This window comes from Mobula birostris, chromosome 30 (assembly GCF_030028105.1).
Source record: "Mobula birostris isolate sMobBir1 chromosome 30, sMobBir1.hap1, whole genome shotgun sequence".
NCBI classification, from domain to species: Eukaryota; Metazoa; Chordata; class Chondrichthyes; order Myliobatiformes; family Myliobatidae; genus Mobula; species Mobula birostris.
This window is the reverse complement of record NC_092399.1, coordinates 5,210,624-5,225,889: the sequence shown is the minus strand read 5'-3', so window position 1 is coordinate 5,225,889 and position 15,266 is coordinate 5,210,624. Positions and strand designations below refer to the sequence as shown.

Here is a 15,266-nt window from a genome sequence, read left to right as displayed (position 1 = left end):
AAGAACAGGAATGTTATTCTGCAAGTGTACAGGGTATAGGTGAGGCCATATCTGAAGTACTGTGTGCAGTTCTGATCTCCTTAGTTGAGGAAGGACAAACTGTCCTTGGATGCAGTACAAAGGAAGCCAGGTTGATTGTGCATATGAGGTGGTTATCCTATGAGGAGAGATTGAGTGACCTGACAGTATGCTCGCTGAAGTCAGAAGATTGTCAGCAGATCTCATAGAAACATATAACATGTAGGACAGGCAGGAAAATTGTTTCCACTGCCAAATGAGTCTAGAACGCTGGACAGAGCCTCAAGATTTAGGGGGAATAGATTTAGGATGGTGATGAGGAGAAACTGCTTTTCACAGAGAGTAGTGAATCTGTGGAACTCTCTGCATGTTAAGCAGTGAAGGCCACCTCATTAAATATAGCTAAGACACGGTTAGATAGAATTTTGCATAGCAGGGAATTCAGGTTAATGAGGAAAAGGAAAGAAGGTGCATCTGAGTCCATGACCAAATCAACTATGATCTTATTCAAAGTACAGATGTGTCCCTCTACACAAACTTGAGATATATTTCCTTGTGGGAATGCTCAACAAAACTATAGAATAGTAACAGGATCGTCCAGCGTGCAGAAGACAACAAACTGTGCAAATGTAAATATAAACAAAAAGCAATAAATAACGAAAATATGGGATGATGAGTCCTGAAAGTGAGTCCATAGGTTGTGGGAAAAGTTCAGTGTTGGGGCAAGTAAACTAGAGTGAAGTTCTACCTTTTGGTTCAAGAGCCTGATGGTTGAGGGGTAATAACTGCTTATGAACATGGTGGTGTGAGTCCTGAAGCTCTTGTAACTTCTATCTGATGGCATTAATGAGAAGGGAGCACGTTCAGGATGGTGGGAATCCCTAATGATGGATGCTGCTTTCCTACGACAGTGTTTCATGTAGTTTTATAGCAAGTGTACATCATCAATGAAAGACCGCACCAACTTGGGCTTTCAACCAGTGAGCAAAAAGCAAATACAAAAAGAAAGAAATAATATTAATAAATAAATAAACAATAAATATCAAGAATGTGAGATGAAGAGTCCTTGAAGTGAGTTGTAGGTTGTGGAAACATTTCAGAGATGGTGCACATGAAGTTATCCCCTTTGGTTCAAGATCCTGATGGTTGAGGGGTAATAACTGCTCATGAACATGGTGGTGCGAGTCCTGAAGCTCTTGTAACTTCTATCTGATGCCAGTGATGAGAAAAGAGCATGTCCTGGGTGGTGGGAATCTGTAATGATGGATGCTGCTTTCCTATGACAGTGTTTCATGTAGATGTGCTCAATGGTTCGGAGGGCTTTATCCGTGATAGGAAGGGAGGTTGTCATGAGATTGAATGTGCCTGATGGTACAATTATGAAGGTGGAGTGCTGTGAGAGTGCTGATATTAGGAGACCAGTAGCAGAGGAGAGGCAGGTGAATGCAGCAAATGCCATGATGACGCATCTGGGAATATGCCCAATTACAAAAAAAATCCATGGATTTGTGAGAACTTTCTCATCTGTGTAGCCCTTAAAGGCTGATTCAAAGGGGAAGAGAATTTTTGCCTTCACGGTGAAGTAATCAGACACCTTAACGTTTCTCCATTTTGTTTCATTTCAGGTATTTGGACTGGGGCCAGAGGAAACAGAGGTTCAGGGGTTCACAAAAAGAACATTTGGATCCTTCACATGGGATGGATAAATCTTTGGACATGGAGTCAGAGGCTGATTCCCACTGGAACTCCACTCAAAAGTCAGAGGTGAGGAAGGAGGGTGATAGAAGAATGAAGTGGCAGTATAAATGAGCAAAGGGAATGGGTGTCTTCCCGGAATGCTAAAGAAAGCATTACTTACCTTTTGAGAATGCTGCAGCTTTGGCTCTTTTAAATAACACCGTCTGGACCACTCCCCACATTCAGGTCCAAGAGGAGATTCTAAGAGGCAAGTGCTGACTTTCATTGCAGGTCTGGCTGGGGTAGATGTTCACTGTTAGCAATCTAGCCCATGAGCCATTGTTCTAGACCAGGGGCTCCCATCCATTTTGATGCCATGGATCCCTGTCAGTAGTCCAGTGAAGCCTATGAACCCCTTCTCAGAATGATATTTTCAAATATATAAAATAAAATACATAGTATTACAAGAGAAACCAATTATATTGAAATACAGTTATCAAAATATCAAAAAACAAATAGTGCTATAGTAAAATATGTGCTTCTTTGTTAACACATTAAATAAGACTATACATTTAAAATACAGGTAAGTTAAAATTAAATTTTATTTTTCAAGACCTATCAGTGGGAAGCCGTTGTTACTTACCTGGAATAAGAACATGAAACTGGGGTGGTCTTTGACAATGCAACATGCATGTCATGTTGGCCATCCAAGCGATTTCAATTTTTTTTTGTTTTAGTGGTTGCAAAGGTTGGAAATCCTAATTCGCAAAGACTGCTTGGTGGCTGAACAATCACTAGGCACAGGACTGTTTGATAGTTGGCCAGCCACATTGCACAAGCATCTGCAGACTGGAAACCTTGATCATGTTCGATCTAGTGGCAAGTCTAATAACTACCATAACCTCAAAGTAGTGATGAGCATGCGGTAAACGATATTTTGAGATGTTTGTAACAACTGAAATGTGATATGAAAATGTCTGTGATTTCTATTGGTGACAAAGTCACAGGTACTGCGAATGCTACTGTGGTTTGTTGCCTACATTCATAACTGAAGGAAATGCTAAATTTCAGTTAGAGGTTAGTGAAAGTAAAGATGTGAATTTTTTCCCCAGCCAAGTTCCCAGACACCCTGGAATCCATTCATTCCCCCATGTTATAAACTTCTGCTCTAGTAGGAGCCTTTGTCTGAAGTTTGTGAATTGGAGGTCCAACATGGACCAGAAATATTACCTCTATTCTCCTTGGTCAAAATGTTTTAAAGATGCTAGAGCATGCTGAAAACACTCAACAGGCTAGGCATCTAATGGGAGAGAAAAACAAGTCAATAGCTGGTCATCTGGTTGGTGGTAACATCATTGACCTGAAAGAGCAGCTCTGTTTTGTCTCCACTGACGTTCCCCGGGACCAGAGCATGTAATCTGAGGGTCTACTCCCAATGCAATACCATGGGAGTGCTGCACTATTAGGGGTGCTGACCTCTGATCAGCTAAAGCCCCAAAGTGTCTCTGGTCCCACGAGTATTTCCAAAAAGTGTTGTAGCTCAGCTCCATATTGACATCAATATTTATCCCCCACTAAAATACAGCTATGTCAGGAGATGACAAAGACTTCGGTGGGGGAGCTTCTCAGGACGGGAATAGACGGTGACTCCCAAAAGTGAGGTTAATTTACTCTTCCTATCATCTCCCTGTGGATTCCATCCTCCTTCCCTTTCTCCTATCCACTCTCCTCTCCTATCAGGCTCCTTCCTCTCCAGCCCTTTACCTTTCCCACCCAGCTGCTTTTCCAATCACCTTCTTGCTATCGTCCTTCCCCTCTTCCCACCTTGTTATTCTAGTGTCTTTCCCCTTCCATTCCAGTCCTGAAGAAGGGTCTCATCCTGAAACATCGGCAGTTTATTCATGGCTATAGTGCTGCCTGGCCTGCTGAGCTCCTCCAGCATTTTGTGTGTGTTGCTTAATCTATGAAGCTTGAAGTAGGATAATAGGGAAAGGGCTTAATGTTCATCTAGGGCCAGAGCAGAGAGGTGAAGCCTTCCCGTGGTCTGTATGATTCCATAGCTTGAGGAAAGGGCAAATGGGAATTGTAGGCTAGAGCCTATAGATGGAGTAAGATGTGGAAGAGACAGGTGTGTGTATCTGAAGGCAGCAGCGAGAAATGGCCAACAGACTTTAGGAATGGTGAATGGTGAAGGGTTTTGATAGCTGATCCATGGGGAAGGCAATGCCAGCTGATAATTGGGAGGCTCTGCCAGTTTGCAGGGGGGCTAGTGGCAGCATGGTAGCGTAATAGCTAGCACACACTTTTCAGGACATGTGACCTGGATTCAACTCCTGCCACTGCCTGTCAGGAATTTGTACATTCTCCCTGTGACCGTGTGGGTTTTCTCCGGGTGCTCTGATTTCCTCCTGCAGTCCAAACATGTAACAGTTGGTAGGTGAATTGGTCATGGTAAATTGTCCAGACATTAGGCTAGGGTTACATCAGGGGTTGGTGGGTGACGTGGCTCGATGGGTCACAAAGGCTGACTCTGTGCTCTATTGCAATAAAATATAAAAAATAAAATATTGGTGTGAGTGCTGATGACAAATGGAAAGTAGGAACAGGAGTGAGTTATCCTAAACTAAAAATCAAAAAAATAAATAGTAGTCTAATTAAAAATTCAGTTTCCAACACAATAGTGTCCAATGCAATTTAGAACTCTTGTTAACCAGCTGGAGCCCGTAGATATTCGGAGCTTCAGAGAATACAAGGAAACACAATCATCATCCTCGCTGTCTGGGCTGACGCTTATCACAGTACCTCGGTTGCTTCTGCCTTTCTAATTTATGCAGCTGATTCTTCATCTTGCACTGAACCACCAGATGTCACTCCGAACCTTTAGATATATCAGAGCACATTATTTGTCGCAAATGAACAACTTGTATTTTTTAACACCGTTTGCCACTATTCAAATTGTCAGCAAGCTTTGAGGGGAAGCTAGGATTTTGGTCAGAGGTATGCTTTAAGGTGGACAGAGGTTGTAGGTACCCAGAAGGTCACACATCAGCCTTTGGGAGAATAAAACAATGCTAATCATTTGGGTCAATGGTCTTTCATTGACTTGAGAGGTCATCTCTTGAATGAAACGTTTTTGACTTGAAATGTTAACATTTTCCTCTCTTCACACATGGTGCCTCACTTAAATATATTCACATGTTTTTGTTTTAGTTTAGGACATAGGACATAGAACAGTACAGCACAGAAACAGGCCATTCGCCCCACAATGTTGTGCCGAACCAGCTAAAATGCAAATCAAAAACACCCAGGCACTAATTCCTCCTACTTACACAATGTCTATATCCCTCCATCTTCCTTACATTCATGTTCCTATCTCTTATAACCCTCTAGTGTGTTTGTCTCTACCACCATACCAAGCAGTGAGTTCCAGGCATCCACAGCACCCTGAGTAAACCCTGGAACCTAACTTTTTAGATCCCCCTGTATCTGCAATGTTATTTTTTCCTTACTTTTCTTTCCAATAGTTATTTTAAGGCTGACCTTAAGGTGGGTTGGGGGGCAATCGAGAGAGAACTCCAGAGTTGATGAACGAACATGTGATACTGTAGGCGGAGGATGGATGCTGTACATGTGCAGAAAAACTTGACTGTTGGATCACAGGGGTCTCAGGCTGAGAACCTTAAAGTAAGGAATTTTAAAAACGAGGGTTAGAGTTTCCAAATCAGAGTGGTGATTAGGAACCTGAATGGCTGAATGAAGGTTAATAGAACTTGGCGTGATTAGGGATGCGGCCAACAGGCTTTTGGCCAAACTTGCCTTTCTGGAGGGTAAAATCGTGAGCCAGCAAGGAATGCACTAGAATTATTATGTCCCACGGTAGCAAAAGCAGGGATGATTATTTCAGTGATAGGTGAGCAGAATCTGTCAGCATTACTGAAGTGGAAATAGATGATCACCTGTGTGTGCTGCACTTGCCAATTCATGCACCAGTGGATTCCTCCACACCCTGAATCTGGATTCTCATGCCAACTGGCTGACAAATCAAATTACAAATTATAATTGTTTTGAAATATGAAGCTATTCTGACAATAGGAGTTTCAGTGGTGATTATTGTGAGATGAGGATGTAACGGTGAGAATATCTATAAAAATGCTGACTGATATGTTTCTAATTCACAGACAGGAGCACAATAAATGACTTGTTTATAAACACTCTGTGGCCACTTTATTAGGAACACCTGCTCGTTAATGTGAATACCTAGTCAGCCAAACACGTGGTTTCAATCCAATGTATAAAAGCATGCAGACATGGTCAAGAGATTCAGTTATAATTTGTTCAGATTCCTTTTCAGTTTTGACTAATCTTAAAACTGGTCATTCTAGCAGTAGGTCAGATTTACTGCTAGAAGCTCTTCAAACTATTTCATATTCAAAGTATTGGTCTTCATGTCTGCCTCTAAAGGGTTCCAGCACATAGAGGTGCTGAGGGGAATGAGTGGTCAAAAGTTCATCTGTGGATATAGATCATCTACTCAGTAAATCAGAAGCTAAGGGGTGGGTTGGTGGGGCTAAGAATTGGGATTATAGCAAGAGTTGTGGAATTGATGGGAGAAGGAGGTAAGGCAAGAAAGGAAGGAATTATATTGACTTGATTTACAATTGAGCATACTATACTTAATTAGTCCTTGTATCTTGTTGGAAACCAACACTCTGGGGTGTGTAGGTTTTGTCACCATTATGAAACCATTGAACACATTCTTTTACAATATGAAGCATACAAGGTTGCAAGAAAGCAAATACAAGCTGCACTACTAGCTTTGGGGATTTTCATTTAAAAACTTAAGTTATGGAAGTGATTTTAATTTACTTCACAGTATTGTCTTTCATTATTTACAAGCTATAGGGCTTTTTAGGTAATTTAGATTTCATTTGATAAAGAATTAGTAGGGGGTTAATTTCCCAGCTCTCTGCACCACATGCCAGTCCAGTGGTGGCGGTAATGCACCTGTAAGTTGGACTGCAAACTGACACTAAAAGTTAGAAGAAGAAGAGATTCAGTTGTTATTCAGCTCAAATATCAGAATAGAGAAGAAATGTGATTTAAGTGACTTTGACAATGGAATGATTGTTGATGCTACACAGGAAATGGAGGGGGCAGAGACCAGAATAAGGAGGCGGGGAGAGGGGGTGGAGTACAAGCTGGCAGGTGATAGGTGAATCCAGGTGTGGAGGAAGGTGGGTAAGTGAGGGAGCGGCAATGAAAAGCAATGATCATAGGTAGAAGAGGTAAAGAGTCAAAGAAGACAGAGTCCGATAGGAGAGGACAGTAAACCATGCAATAAAGGGAAGGAGCAGTTCTCAATTTGCTTCTGATCTGTGTAACTGTACCTGGCAAAATAATGCCCTTTCCCTTTTCGAAAGAATGCTGGAATTGCATTAAGCTCCATTTCCAAAATCTAGTTCCACTGGAGTCCGGTGCATCAACTTCAGAAGCAGTGTTCAATACACATCATCTATTTAGAGCAGGAGTTCCCAATCTTGGACTCTGATTAGAGGATACAACGGAGGACAAATGCTTTTATCCCTATGATTTCTGAGTCTCAGGCTATGTGTCTGATTTCCACTCCAGACGGCTGACCTTACACAAATGAGTGCAAGATCTTAATACGAGGGTGAGTTTCTTTGGGAGGGAAATTCAGCAGCACTTTTTTTTTAATGGAGGGTGGAAGAAATTTGGAAAGCACCCCACTTTAAGGAATTGGGTTGAGGGAGTTAACTTAAGTTTTCAAATCTGAGATCAATAGATTATTCTTGGGTGATAGTACAGAAATGATACATACTTAATCTGATTTACATGTCCTTATCCCTTATTCCACGATGGAATAAAGTGGTGGGACTGGCCAAAGAGACTGAAGGGCCTAATTTTAATTTGTTCCAATCCACACCATGAAATAACCTGTCATAGAGTTTCAGGATGAAGTAGTCAATTGGATTGGACATTCAATTAGTGGTAGTAGATGGCTGCCTCTCTGACTAGAGGCCTGTGACTAGTAGTGTGCTGTAGGGATTACTGCAGGCGTCCATTGTTGTTTGTCATCTATTTTAATGATTTAGATCTATATTAATGATTCAGGTGACACCAAGATTGGGGGTGTAAAAGACAGTGAGGAAGGCTATCATGGCTTACAGAGGGATCTCTCTCTGCATCCCATCTTTCTTTACAACCGTATCTACCTGTGACACCACTTTCAATAAGTTATAGAGCTGCATTCCCAGACCCCTTTGTTCCACCACACTCCTCAGTACCCTACCGTTCACTGTGCAAGACCCCCTACTCTGGTTGGTCCTGCTGAAGTACAGCACCTCTCACTTGTCTGCATTGAATTCCATCTGCCATTTTTCCAGCAGGACTAGATGGGGCAAAGGGCCTGTTTCTGTGCTGTACGTCTCTGCGACTCTATGAGATGATAAGCTGGTGAACTAGATCAGCAAATTTGCAGGTGACATCAAGATTGTGGGTGGAATGGACAGCAAAGAAAGCTATCAAAGCTTATACGAGGAAATCTGCAGATGCTGGAATTTCAAGCAACACACATAAAAGTTGCTGGTGAATGCAGCAGACCAGGCAGCATCTCTAGGAAGAGGTACAGTCGACGTTTCAGGCCGAGACTCTTCGTCAGGACTAACTGAAAGAAGAGCTAGTAAGAGATTTGAGAGGGGGAGGGGAAGATCCGAAATGATAGGAGAAGACATGAGGGGGAGGGATGGAGCCAAGAACTGGACAGTTGATTGGCAAAAGGGAGATGAGAGGATCATGGGACAGGAGGTCCAGGGAGAAAGAAAAGGGGGAGGGGGGGAAACTAGAGGATGAGCAAGGTGTATAGTGAGGGGGACAGAGGAAGAAAAAGGAGAGAGAGAAAAAGAATGTGTATATAAATAAATAATGGATGGGGTACAAGGGGGAGGTGGGGCATTAGTGGAAGTTTGAGAAGTCAATGTTCATGCCATCAGGTTGGAGGCTACCCAGATGGAATATCAGGTATTGTTCCTCCAACCTGAGTGTGGCTTCATCTTTACAGTAGAGGAGGCCGTGGATAAACATACCAGAATGGGAATGGGACGTGGAATTAAAATGTGTGGCCACTGGAAGATCAAAGCTTATAGCCTGGTTTTGATCAGCTGGGAAGATGGGGTGAAAAATGGCAGATGGAACTTAATGCGGACAAGTGTAAAGTATTATACTTTGGGAGGACAAACCAGGGCTCTGAGGTGTGTGATAGAACAAAGGGACCTAGGAATACAGATCCGTAATTCTTTGAAAGTGGTTTCACAGGTAGATAGGATAGTAAAGAGAGCACTGAGAACATTGGCCTTGATAAGTCAGGATATTGAGTGCAGGAATTCGAATATTATATTGAAGATGTATATATGTTGTTGAGGCTAAATTTGAAATATTATATGCAGTTCTAATCACTTGCCTACAGGAAAGATAGCGATAGAGAAAATTTACAAGGTGCTGCCACGTAGATCAGCGGTCCCCAACCACCGGGCTGCGGACCGGTGCCGGACTGCAAAGCATTTGCTACTGGGCCTTGAGGAAACGATATGATTTGGCGATATGAGTCAGCTGCTCCTTTCCTCATTCCCTGTCACGCACTGTTGAGCTTGAACATATGCAAGGTCATTACCCGCGCGTCATCCATGTCAGCGCGGGAAGATCAACTCCTCGAGCTTGCAAATGGCGGTGGGCTGAAAAGTATGTTTGACATAGCATCTCTGCCGGCATTCTGGATCAAAGTCAAGGCTAAATATCCTGAGATAGCCACGAAAGCACTGAAAACGTTGCTTCCATTTCCAACTTATCTCTGCAATGAATGCAACGAAAACTAAATTGCGGAATAGACTGGACATAAGGAACCCCCTTCGAGTATCGCTGTCTCCCATCACCCCTCGATGGGACCGTCTTGTTGCAGGGAAACAAGCCCAGGGCTCCCACTGATTCAGCGATATTGGTGTGTTGCAATGATTTTATATGTTCATATGTTCATATGTGCTGTGTGTTTAATATCCAAACGTTACTTAAAATGTTATCATGCTATTGACTGAAAAGTGACCTATATAACCATATAACAATTACAGCACGAAAACAGGCCATCTCGGCCCTTCTAGTCCGTGCCGAACACTACTCTCACCTAGTCCCACCGACCTGCACTCAGCCCATAACCCTCCATTCCTTTCCTGTCCATATACCTATCCAATTTTTCTTTGAATGATAATATCGAACCTGCCTCTACCACTTCTACTGGAAGTTCGTTCAACACTTACTTCAAGCTCCCCTGTCCTCCTCTGATAATTGACTTATCACTATATTCATGCGAGGAAAATATGCGCTGTGTGTTTAATATTAAATTCGGTAGATAAACCTTTTTAGAAACGAAATTGAGTGTATTAGCCACTTATCACTTATATTCCAGTTGTGATTAACACCTCCCCCCGCCAAACAGAATCACCAAAAACGATTTGTAGAAAAAAATCGTCAGGTACACACATGCGCACTGGTGCCCGCGCAAGGCTTCATGGTCATTGTAGTCGTTCTCGGGGTAAACCCAATGTATTTGACCGCTACTCTTGTCCGTTGGCAACCCTACCCGCCCCGCCCCCGGGTCGGCCGGTCCGCAAGAATATTGTCAATATTAAACCGGTCCGCAGTGCAAAAAAGGTTGGGGACCTTTGAGGTAGAAGACCTGCATTATAGGGAAATGTTGAATCCGTTAGGACCCTATTCTCTGGAGTGCTGGCAACTGGGGAAAGATCTTATAGAGGTATAAATAAAGTGAATGCTTGCAGTGGCAGATGTGGGTTCAATTGTAACACTTGGGAGAAGTTTGGAAAGGTACATAGATGAGAGGGTATGGAGGGATACAGCCTGGGTGCAGATAAATGGGACTGGTAGGAGATCAAGTTGGCATGCACTGAAAGGCCTGTTTCTATGCTATAACTTACTCTATGTGAAAAGAACCCTCTTCCACTCAACCCTTCCCTCACACCTTCACAGTTTCTTTTAAGATTTAAGACCTTAGTTTCTGAATGAGCTGTGTCATTTTCATACACATTGCAAGATTTTCTCAAGTTCTGGTCTCTTACAACAAAATTATTGGCCTTTTCTCAATAGCGAGGGATATTGATGTCCTTTTCAATCTCCTAAAATGGATATTTTAGTCTCCCTTTCTGAAAGTGAGATATAAAATATCATTACAGGTGGCACGGTAGCGTAGCGGTCAGCACACTTTACAGTACCAGTGACCTGCGTTCAACGCCCACTGCTGCCTGTAAGGGGTTTATACGTTCTCCCTGTGACTGCAAGGGTTTCCTCCAGGTGCTCCAGTTTCCTCCCACAGTCCAAAAACACATTGGTTAGTAGGTTAATTGGTCATTGTAAATTGGCCTGTGATCAGGCCAGGGTTAAATCAGGGGTTGCTAGGCAGCACAGCTCAAAGGACTCGAAGGGCCTACCCTGCGGTGTATCTCAATAAGTGAAACAATAAATAATTTGATGAAGATCTCTTGTGATTAAGGTTTTACTTTTGTTATGTAGAACTCTCATTTCATGGTTTATGCTGTGCCAAAGGCTAAAAGTTCAAAGTTAATTTGTAAAAGTATGTATATGTTACCATAGAGAAACCTGAGACACATTTTCTTGGGGGCATACTCAGTAAATCCAGGAAACATAACAGAATCAAAGAAAGACCACACCGGACAGGATGGACAAACAACCAATGTGCAAAGGACAACAAACTGTGCCAATACAAAAGAAAAAAATAATAATAAATAAATAAACAAACAATAGATATTGACTCTACTGTGTATTCATCTCTACTGACAAAATTTCTAACCAATCGCCAGGTAAAGTCACCAGTCAGAACAAAGCAGCCTGTAATTAGTTCACCATCTATCACTAGCAGTGCACACCTTCAACACAGCAACCCACATTGGTTTTTCAGCAGCACTTACGAAACCTACAGCCTTTACTGCCTAGAATGGCAATGTGAGTGTGTGAACAAGAACACTACTGCCACCTGCAGAATTCTCTCCAAGTCAGACTCCATCCCACACCTCCATTCCTTTGTTATCACCAGGTCAATATCAGGGGCCTTGCCAATGCTCAGCACGGTGGATCTAATTTCACAACACTGTGCTGGAGAATAAAGCATTTCACAATCATTTGCTTACTAATTGCTGACCTTCTAGCAATGGCCACTTCACAAGAATGAGTAATTTCCAATGGAATGTAGTGGCTTATTGCAATATAAGAATTCTGTTAGTACGCACAGGGATAAGATTAGTTCCCTCCACTCCTCAAGCCTGCTCCACTTCTCAATAAAATTGTGACTGATCTGATTGTATTTTGAACTCTGCATTACACCCTATTCCTGGTCATTTTTCATGCTTTACTTATCAAGAACCCATCTATCTCTGTCTTTCTTCACCATTATGTACCCTATCGAATGATTATGGTCTATGGCCAAGATAGTACTTGGCAAACCACTTCTGCAGAAAAATTTGCCATTGCCTTCTCCTGCGCAGTGTCTTTACCAGACGGGTGACCCCAGCCATTATCAATACTCTTCAGAGATTGTCTGCCTGGCGTCAGTGGTTGCATAACCAGGCCTTGTGATATGCACCAGCTGCTCATACGACCATCCACCACCTGCTCCCATGGCTTCACCTGACCCTGAAAGGGGGTGGGGGTGGGGCAATAAGCAGATGCTACACCTTGCCCAAGGACGAGTTGCAGACTAGCAGAGGGAAAGAGCGCCTTACACCTCCTTAAGTAGAGACGTATCTCCACTCCAACACTTAAAGATTCTGCCTTCACAGTCCTGAGGAAGGGATTCAAAGGATCTTGATTCTCTCAGAAAATAATGATTGCCCATCTTTCTATGATGATGTGATTTCCTTTTAAATTTGATACCACCCTTAACTTCCTTGGTTAACCACAGATTGTTGGATCTCCTTCATATTCTAGTTGTATCTGATACGTGCACTCTGAAATACCTGCTGCTGCATTTTGCCTGACCTGATGCCTTCACTAATTTGCGAGTTCGGTTTAGCTCATTCTGCTTTTGTGCATTCATGGTTGCCCTTATTTAATTTTAAAATATTAACCTTGATCCCATCCTTCTCTCTCTCAAATTCAATCATATATGAATCATAATTGCTATAAACCAGGAGACACCTTCACTAAAGATCATTGATCTTTTTGCACTTTGTCTTTTCAACTGCAGTTTTGATCTCCCAAAACATATGTTTGGCTTCTTTCCAAATCCTCTTATTTATTGCCACTGCAGAAATAATTAGAAGATATAAGATAATGGGAACAAGCTCCTCATTCAGTATGATACTTTATTACCTGCTCCAGTTCTTTACTTCTGTGTTCGCTCCAGATTGCTCTCAATTCCCTGGCATTTATTTATTTGTCTAATTCCCCTTTAAATGCCTCCAATGATCTGGTTGGGTGGTGGGGTGGGGATACGACTCTACCAAAGGAGGTGTAAGATGCTTCTTCCCTCCATTAGCCTGCAGGTCATCCCTGAGCAAGGTGTAGCACCTGCTTATCCTACCCACACCCCAATCCATATCACGTGAAGCCACGGGAGCAGGTGGTGGATGGTTGTAGGAGCAGCTGATGCATATCACAAGTCCTGGTTATGCGACCACTGACTCCAGACAGACAATCTCTGAAGAAAATTGATAATGGCTGGGGTCATCTGTCTTGCAAAGACACTGCCCAGAAGAAGACAATGGCAAACCACTTCTGTAGAAAAAAATCGCGAAGACAATCTTAGCCATAGACCATAATCGCCCATATCATATGACACAGCACATGATGATGATGACTAATCACAGTAAGCGATACTGTATATTAGGAGCATTTTGAAAAACTTATTTCAATGCAAATACCAAAGGAAAACAAAATATTTCCTGAATAGATTCAGATAATAATAGAAACAGTCCATAATTCTTTAATAAGGAGCATCAAATTCTTTTTTCCAAAACTACAGAAAATTATGTTATTAATAATGAAAATTTAAATTCAACTTTTAGCAAAAATCACCACAGAATCATCAAAAAACTTGATAGCAAATAACTGTCTGGAAAATTGGTTGATTGATGTCAAGATTCCTCATCCTCAATCCCATGAGACCATAATGGCCTTCTTTATATGACACGGCTCATAATGATGAAGAGGAATGTCCACAAGCCTCCTGGATTTTAATGACATTTTAATGACAATGGAAACGATGGGCCTGATTATGCAGAAAAACAAGAGCTCTGTGCCGGGAGTGCTAGAACAGAACTCAGGACAATGGGATGAAACAGGAAATCACTGCAAGGATGGGAGATGAACTGTGACACTCCATTAGCAAACTGAAGAAGCAGCTTAGCAAATGCTTGTGTATTCTGTTTACCCATTCCTGACCAATCAATGCCTCTTTTAAAAAAGTCTCATCCCTGTTCTCACTCTCATCCGAGTTCTCACTCCATTCTTTGTACTATCCTCTGATGACTCAGCATTCTTTCATTTTTGCTACACTGCATAGTCATAGAGTCATTGAAAGTACAGCACAGAATCAGGCCCTTTGGCCCAACTAGTCTGTGCCAAACCATTTAAACTGCCTACTCCCATTGACCTGCACCGGTACCATAGTCCTCCACATCCCTACCATCCATCTACATATCCAAATTTCTCTTAAACGTTGAAAGCAAACTCGCATGTTTCTTAATTTTCTGGGCACCTTCATTTCATCTGCCTTTCAATTGCTTCGGTGGTTAGCTCAGTATTTTTTTCCTTAATCTGTTTTGCTTCACTCTAGTTCTTCAAGATGTATCTTAAAATCTATACCTTTCACTAAGGTTAGGGTGCCTGATCCAATACTCCCTGTGAAAAACACAGTGGCCACTTTATTAGATACCTACATGAGGTACCTAATAAAGTGGCCACTGAGTGTATACTCGTGATCTTCTGCTACTGCAGCCCATCCATTTCAAGGTTCGATGTGTTGAGCATTTAGAGATGCTCTTCTGCACACTGCTGTTGTAACATGCAGTCATTTGAGTAATTGTCACCCTCCTGTCAGCTTGAACCAGTCTGGCTATTCTCATCTGACCTCTCTCGTTAACAAGGCATTGGCACTCACTAGACATTTTTTATTTGATGCATCATTCTCTGTAAACTCTAGAGACTGTTGTGTGTGAAAATCCCAGGATATCAGCAGTTTCTGAAATACTCAAACCACCCCATCTGGCACCAACAATCATTCCACAGTCAAAGTCACTCAGATAGCATTTCTTCCCCATTTTGATGTCTGGTCTGAACAAAAACTGAAGCTCTTCACTGTCTGCATGCTTCTACGCATTGGGTTGGCTGATTAGATATTTGCATTAACGAGCAGGCGCCCTGGTGTACCTAATAAAGTGGCCACTATGTTTATGTTCAGTGTCAAATTTTAATTGTTTATTGCCTTCAAGTATGTTACCATTGTTAATGTGCTACTCAAATTCAAGAAAAGG

General features: G+C 42.2%; 1 long non-coding RNA gene across 1 annotated transcript in view; it reads right to left on the bottom strand.

Annotated features, from left to right (window-relative positions):
- The window catches only part of LOC140190574 (uncharacterized), a 65,519-nt gene that overhangs the window by 18,604 nt on the left and 31,649 nt on the right, over window positions 1–15,266 (bottom strand). The window contains exon 2 of the long non-coding RNA XR_011883635.1: window positions 1,877–2,110. This is a non-coding gene — a long non-coding RNA (uncharacterized lncRNA). The remainder of the gene's footprint in view (window positions 1–1,876; window positions 2,111–15,266) is intronic.